Genomic DNA, 8,568 nt, shown 5'->3' on the forward strand with positions numbered 1-8,568 from the left:
AAAATACTGCTTGCAAATGTAATTTTTTGGTTCATTTCATTTCTTCTTTGTCTCGATTTTTTGGAAAAACAAAAAACATCAGTTGCTCAAATTTCCCTTCTGCATCTTTGTGAATGTGAAAAGTAACCAATCAGATTGAGCTTTCCGGACAGGAACACCAATGCTCATCCTTCGTCAGGCCCGCTGACTCCTGCCACACCAAAGGGGGCGTGGCCAGCATGACTCGGACCTGTTCCAAGCTGCATGCACATTTTGTAAAACAAAAACCATACTGGAAAAAAAAGATTGAACTGAACTAGATATGTGTGTTAGTTCCACATACCGTAGGCCCGCTTGTATGTTGCATGCACTTGTACAGTTTGCTCGTACTTAAATATAAAGAGAAACCGAAGCCATTCACATCACGCGAAGACATTCGAAATGATCAGCTGCAGTCAAGTCTAGTCCACATCCTTCATTCCGGTGCTGAATGTTTTTCGAAACCAACTGATTACCGAGATTATGTTGATGTCTTTTTTTAAAGCTATTGAACCCGTGCTGTCGTACTAAGCAGTCCTCACCGCCCATTCTTTCAAATCTACTGTTACTGTACACATAGTTGACCTCTATGGGGCTGAGACTACATGGTTGAATATGTATAAATCAGATCAACTTATATACAAAGTATAGTTATGTTGAACATAATGATGTAATAAGATATATGGATACATATATTACACCAATTATTTAGAGTATAATGTACCGAAAGTAATTTAGGTATATTGTAAATATTTTTTCAACCAACCAAACGTTTTAGTGATATTTACGAAGGGGCCAAGACAGATTACGGGGACATTGTCAAGTTCAGTAAGACCACGATTGGACACTACTTTACTACAAGGCTTCAGGGTATAGTCCCAAATTGCCACACTTGAGTGTACTAGGGTATCAGGCCATATTATCTGCAAAAGCTGTCGTCACTACACCTCTCTCTCCATGCTTTGAAACCTACAACCTACGACCTATGACCCCAGCCATGTAAAACCCCATTTATAAAAACGTCCCATTTTTTGTTTCATGTTCAGTGAGTTATTTTTTATTTTGTCAGTATTATTAGGAGAGAAAAAAATGCTGATTGTTTACAATTGATGTGTTCCACTGAAACAACAACTATAAAAGAAAATGATCAGATTAAAAATAAAGTATTCACAGCAGCGTTTCTTGTTTGGTATAACAGGTGTGGCTCAAATGATGTGTATGTTTTATATTTTAAAAAAAGAGTTCATTTTTATCATTTACAAATAAAAAGAATGTGTGGAAGAATTGTTCCTCCTGCTTGCTGTTCTTGTTCCACTGTCAACTCTCTCCTCATACCCTACCTGGGTTCAAGTCCTATTTAAAATCATTTGAAATAGTTCAACTGGGCTTGATTGAGCTTGTCTGATAGAATGGAACCAATTCGCAAAATTGCAAACCCCACCCATCTGACAATCCAGGCAGGCTAAAGCAAACACTAAGGGCTGGATTCAATCCGTATCGCGGAGGTATCGGGAAGATCCACGTAAAACTGTAAAGGTCATTTCCGATTGAGCTGACATTCAGTGCCTTCAGAAAGAATTCAGACCCCTTGACTTTTTACCCATTTGTTAGGTTACAGCCTTATTCTAAAATTGATTAAATATATATTTTTCCTGATCAATCTACACACAATACCACATAATGACAAAGCAAAAACAGGTTTTAAGAAATTGTTGATAACTTCAACAAAAAAATGTAATAATGAAATATCACATTTACATAAGACCCTTTACTCAGTACTTTGTTGAAGCACCTTTGGCAGCGATAACAGCCTCGAGTTTTCTTGGGTATGACGCTACAAGTTTGGCACACCTGTATTTGGGGAGTTTCTCCAATTCTTCTCTGCAGATCCTCTCAAGCTCTGTCAGGTTGGATGAGGAGTGTTGCTGCAGAGCTATTTTCACATCTCTCCAGAGATGTTTGAATGGGTTTTTATCAAGGATCTCTCTGTACTTTGTTCCGTTGATCTTTGCCTTGATCCTGACTAGTCTCCCAGTCCATGCCGCTGAAAAACATCCCCACAACATGATGCTGTCAACACCATGCTTCACCGTAGGGATGGTGCCAGGTTTCCTCCAGACGTGATGCTTGACATTGAGGCCAAAGAGTTTAATCTTGGTTTCATCAGACCAGAGAATCTTGTTTCTCATGGTCTGAGAGTCTTCATTTGCCTTTTGGCAAACTCCAAGCGGGCTGTCATGTGCCTTTTCCTGAGGAGTGTCTTCCGTCTGGCCACTCTACCATAAAGGCCTGATTGGTGGAGTGCTGCAGAGATGGTTGTCCTTCTGGAAGGTTCTCCCATCTCCACAGAGGAACTCTAGAGCTCTGTCAGAGTGACCATCAGGTTCTTGGTCACCTCCCTGACCAAGGTCCTTCTCCCCCAATTGCTCAGTTTCGCCGGGCGGCCAGCTCTAGGAAGAGTCTTGGTGATTCTAAACTTCTTCCATTTAAGAATGATGGAGGCCACTGTGTTCTTGGGGACCTTCAATTCTGCAGAAATTTGCTGGTACCCTTCCCCAGATCTGTGCCTCGACACAATTCTGTCTCGGAGTTCTATGGACAATTCCTTTGACCTAATGACTTGGTTTTAGCTCTGCCATGGACTGTCAACTGTGGGACCTTATATAGACAGGTGTGTGCCTTTCCAAATCATGTCCAATCAATTGAATTTACTACAGGTGGACTCCAATCAAGTTGTAGAAACATCTCAAGGATGATAAATGGAAACAGGACGCACCTGAGCTCGATTTCAAGTCTCATGGCAAAGTTCTGAATACTTATGTAAATTCTGTTATTTATTTTTTATAAATTTGCTAAATTTGTGTGTAGATTGCTACGGATTTTTTTATTTAATCCATTTTAGATTAAGGCTGTAACGTAACAAAATGTGGGAAAAATCAAGGGGTCTGAATACTTTCCGACGGCCTCTGTATGCAGTGTTCACCATGAATGCAGTCTCAGCGACTGCGGGAACATTGCCTTTAGTTGTCAATCGCACTATAAAGCATCTTCAGTGCTACGGATTGAATAGAGCCTTAAGTGTTTGAAAGATTTCAAATACTATTTGACCCCATCTGCTTCCAATACATATTCAAAGTGTATTTTCCAACCTAGATTACTTAAAAATGTATTTTGAGAGCCTAGATTGCTCTTAACCCACAATTACCTTGGTACATTATGTCAAAACCAGGTCAAAATGAAAAATGCTCTCTAAAATAAGTTGTATCTGTTGCTATGGGTATAAGCCTTTCTTCTTGCTTGCTTGTGGGAAAACTAATATTTTCTCTGGTCCCACAGACTCAACCCCGCCATGCCCTCTGTCAGTCTCCTCAGATAGGCATCTTAGCAGAGCAGCTTCGCAGAACTCCCAGGGAGAGAGAGAGAGAGAGAGAGAGAGAGAGAGAGAGAGAGAGAGAGAGAGAGAGAGAGAGAGAGAGAGAGAGAGAGAGAGAGAGAGAGAGAGAGAGAGAGAGAGAGAGAGAGAGAGAGAGAGAGAGAGAGAGAGAGAGAGAGAGAGAGAGAGAGAGAGAGAGAGAGAGAGAGAGAGAGAGAGAACAAGCAAGCACAGTATCAGTGTAGCTTTAAAAAAACAGGCCAACATTTGAATCCTACACATGAAAGTAGAAAGACCTTAGAATCAACTGAGATCTGACCAAATCCAGGACTAATGTCTTGGAGACTCCAAATTGTGACAAATTAGGCATTACAAAGACAAACATGGAAGGAATTCGCAAAAGCTAGAATTGCAAATGACCATGTCCAAATAATGGCCGTCAAATTATGCCTCATTTGTGACGCACTTCCCGTTCACATTTTGACTCTGTGTCGTCTCACGGATGTCATCATTAGGACAAGTTTTATATTTGATTTTATCCACTAGGGTTGCTGAAGGTAGAAAATCCTAGGAAATGTTATGTCATTGACATAAGCTGTCTTCAATCAATCAATGTGGTTGTGCTTGAGTGTTTGGTGGGGGGGGGGGGGGGGGGGGGCGTAGCTCTACGAATCTTAATTGCACAAAGCTTATTATGTGGCAGGGAATACTATTTGTAGATCAGTGATTATACACCTCACTTTGTTCAAGCTGATCCTCTTCAACTGAAAAAAATTGGTCAATTAGGGCCAGTGTCAAGGAAAGCAACCATGGAGCTAAATTCGGGGGTAGCCCTGACCGGGACTCAAACCCAGGTCTAGCGACTATCAAGCCAACACCATTACAGCAAGAGGTCTGACCCTCTTAACACACTCGCTAGGTGTTGGCTAACGGTTGCTACCCTACTCCTTTCCTAAGGGGGATAGCGTGTCTTCCCCCTTCTCTATACCGAGTACCTACACTGATAAATGACCTTTTATTGTTGTACTATCATGGCAACACCACTAAGTCAATGTTTTAAAGAATAAAAAAAGGCACAAGGCTCACTCTAGTTCTGCCAGTCCCCACCCAATCAGTCGGTCCTTAATCATTTGTAACATTACAAGGAAGGGTGTCCCCTTTTCTAGCTGTTGTCTTTGGTGTGTGAGAGTTCCCTCGGAATATGAAAAGTACATTTACTTTCTCTGACCACATCTTTTTACCTAAAAAGTGAAACGCAAGTATTTTGGGGGAGACGTGGAGTAAGTAAGATAATGACGCAAACAAGTCTACAACTTTGCATAGAAAACTCTGCAGGACAGCTTTGACTCTGTAAAATAGTTATTTCAAATAGTTCCTTCATGGCTGACTACGTTGGTTTCTCTCACTGAAAGGGGAAGTTGTACCAAAATGCCCTCTTGTTTGACCTCTTATAGGACACATGGCAACATGGACTCCGGAGATTTATGTTTCACATCCTCTCGTTAAGAAAGCAGAGGGCCCCCTGAAACAACATCTGCAGGCAATCTAGCCCCTGCCCCTTGTCACTGGATCAGAGCTCACGACCTCTGTGTGTGTGTGTGTGTGTGTGTGTGTGTGTGTGTGTGTGTGTGTGTGTGTGTGTGTGTGTGTGTGTGTGTGTGTGTGTGTGTGTGTGTGTGTGTGTGTGTGTGTGTGTGTGTGTGTGTGTGTGTGTGTACCAGAGATCATACAGTATAATATAGTCAAGATACTTGTCTTCCAGCTTCCAGGAAGTGACCTCTTCCATTAAGGGCCCTTTATGGTTCATCAGTAATAGAACGCACGGAGAAAAAACGGAAATATAATCACGTTCATTATTTTCATCATGTTTGTTCTCTTTATGTCGACTTCCTCTTTTGTTCTGTGCATTGAGGGGGAAATAGTTTGGGAACAGCCCAGCTAGCCTCCATTCTGCATCAAGCATCCTCCCGTTGGATTACGTGTTCAGAGGAGTGAGCAGATGTTCCCTCTAACCACTCACACAGGGTCAGATACTTAGAATCCTCCTAAATGGAGAATGCTAAGATTCAGGTTCGGGGTTCTCTGATGTTAGATCTGTGTGCACTCTGCTTTGAGGGTTTTGAATTGTTGAAATATGTTGAGTTTTCACTGCATGTACAGTCCTGGGGTATATACAGCTTTAAGAAACATCTACTGACACCTTCTTAGGAGTAAGGGGCCCTCAGAAGGCACAGGAAACTGGTGCAGCGCATATCCAAGTTGCAACGATAACTGTAGATTTAGAAAAAAAGGGATGCATTTACAGTATACTGGGTTTTGGTTGAAATCATTTGCCAAGAAAAAAATGCATTGATTGTATCGTTTAGTTCAGTTTAAATGACACAATCCACTTCCCATGCATAATTGAAACACCATCCTACTGTGTCATAACTGATGCATAGTGCCCGAATTGCGGTTTTCAAGCATATAGTCAAACAAACAACCAGAAAACAGTTACAGTAAATTCATGTCACTTCAAAACAAGGCTGGATCTTTTTGGCAAGACGCATCGTTCATCCAAGTTTCGTCAAAATTGGCCCAGTGCTGAGACTAACGTACGAACGCTTTAACGAACGAATGGAGACAGATCCACAGTCCCCTCCCCGAATTCTTCGTGGGGGACAATGATGGTTTCCGAGACGGTGCAATATAATTACCTACTGAGTAACTAACCAGTATTCACCAGCAGATGGTGTAGTTTTGTCAGAGGATCATCAGTGTACGGATGGAGTTTATCTCTGTTTGCCCATCATAAACTGCAGGGACGGATTGGCCTTCTGGCATTTCGGGCAAATGCCAGATGGGCTGGTCAATTTGTAGTCCAGTGGGCCTGTCTAACTTGGGTATTTTGAGCAAAATTATCATTATCTGGCTAATATGGGGGCCTCACGGGAATAAATGGGCCGGTGTGTTAGAAATGTCAGGGCTGAGTTCTAGTCCCAGTCCGCACCTGATATACTGTATGCAATTCTGGAGAGGGTGGATTGGAAGGACAGAGGCGCTAACCTCTAGTAGAGAGATCTATGTGTGTGCAGACCTGTCTAAGGGTCAGAGCTATGTAGTTAGGTGACACAGACACACACACACACACACTCTTTGACAGGGTGCTATCGCGTACAGGCTCTCATGCTACGACAGAGCCTGCTGTCATCCAGAGAATATCCTCCATTGTCCCCTCTCTCCTTTATGTCATTTAATGATCTTTCTGCCATCAAAATGAGTGTTGTCCCTGCATGGTCGGCACTTATATACAGTATGTCCAAAAACGGCCTACATGATGACAAAACATAATGAATAAGCTCTATAGTAACCTACATTTTTACAGACGCTGTTATCCAGAGAGACTTAAAAGAGCAATCCGAGTGCAATTAGGGCGCCTTGCCTAGTCGGCTCAGGGATTCGAACCAGCGACCTTTCTGTTACTGGCCCAACCGCTAGGCTACTTGCCACCCAGTCTGTTTATGCTATCATGCTAACTTCATTGTGTTAGGCTTGACAATGAGCTACTGAGTGTTGGCAAGAGCACAAACAGATCTGAGACCAGGCTACAGACAAGCATGTTCTTGTTCTGAGAAGTGCTATTGCAGTATTGAATACTACAGCGACTGCCTTTCTACAGCGACTGCCTTTCTACAGCGACTGCCTTCCTACAGCGACTGCCTTTCTACAGCGACTGCCTTTCTACAGCGACTGCCTTTCTACAGCGACTGCCTTTCTACAGCGACTGCCTTTCTACAGCGCTTGTCTTTCTACAGCGACTGCCTTCCTACAGCGACTGCCTTTCTACAGCGACTGCCTTCCTACAGCGACTGCCTTTCTACAGCGACTGCCTTTCTACAGCGACTGCCTTTCTACAGCGACTGCCTTTCTACAGCGACTGCCTTTCTACAGCGACTGCCTTTCTACAGCGACTGCCTTCCTACAGCGACTGCCTTTCTACAGCGACTGCCTTTCTACAGCGACTGCCTTTCTACAGCGACTGCCTTTCTACAGCGACTGCCTTTCTACAGCGACTGCCTTTCTACAGCGACTGCCTTTCTACAGCGCTTGTCTTTCTACAGCGACTGCCTTCCTACAGCGACTGCCTTTCTACAGCGACTGCCTTCCTACAGCGACTGCCTTTCTACAGCGACTGCCTTTCTACAGCGACTGCCTTTCTACAGCGACTGCCTTTCTACAGCGACTGCCTTTCTACAGCGACTGCCTTTCTACAGCGACTGCCTTTCTACAGCGCTTGCCTTTCTACAGCGACTGCCTTTCTACAGCGACTGCCTTTCTACAGCGACTGCCTTTCTACAGCGCTTGCCTTTCTACAGCGACTGCCTTTCTACAGCGACTGCCTTTCTACAGCGACTGCCTTTCTACAGCGACTGCCTTTCTACAGCGACTGCCTTTCTACAGCGACTGCCTTCCTACAGCGCTTGCCTTTCTACAGCGACTGCCTTTCTACAGCGACTGCCTTTCTACAGCGACTGCCTTCCTACAGCGACTGCCTTTCTACAGCGACTGCCTTTCTACAGCGCTTGTCTTTCTACAGCGACTGCCTTTCTACAGCGACTGCCTTCCTACAGCGACTGCCTTCCTACAGCGACTGCCTTCCTACAGCGACTGCCTTTCTACAGCGACTGCCTTTCTACAGCGCTTGCCTTTCTACAGCGACTGCCTTTCTACAGCGACTGCCTTTCTACAGCGCTTGCCTTTCTACAGCGCTTGCCTTTCTACAGCGACTGCCTTTCTACAGCGCTTGCCTTTCTACAGCGACTGCCTTTCTACAGCGACTGCCTTTCTACAGCGACTGCCTTTCTACAGCGACTGCCTTTCTACAGCGACTGCCTTTCTACAGCGCTTGTCTTTCTACAGCGACTGCCTTTCTACAGCGACTGCCTTTCTACAGCGCTTGCCTTTCTACAGCGCTTGCCTTTCTACAGCGCTTGCCTTTCTACAGCGACTGCCTTTCTACAGCGACTGCCTTTCTACAGCGACTGTCTTTCTACAGCGACTGCCTTTCTACAGCGACTGCCTTTCTACAGCGCTTGCCTTTCTACAGCGCTTGCCTTTCTACAGCGACTGCCTTTCTACAGCGACTGCCTTCCTACAGCGACTGCCTTTCTACAGCGACTGCCTTTCTACAGCGACTG

Source organism: Salvelinus namaycush, chromosome 39 (genome assembly GCF_016432855.1).
Source record: "Salvelinus namaycush isolate Seneca chromosome 39, SaNama_1.0, whole genome shotgun sequence".
Lineage (NCBI taxonomy): Eukaryota > Metazoa > Chordata > Actinopteri > Salmoniformes > Salmonidae > Salvelinus > Salvelinus namaycush.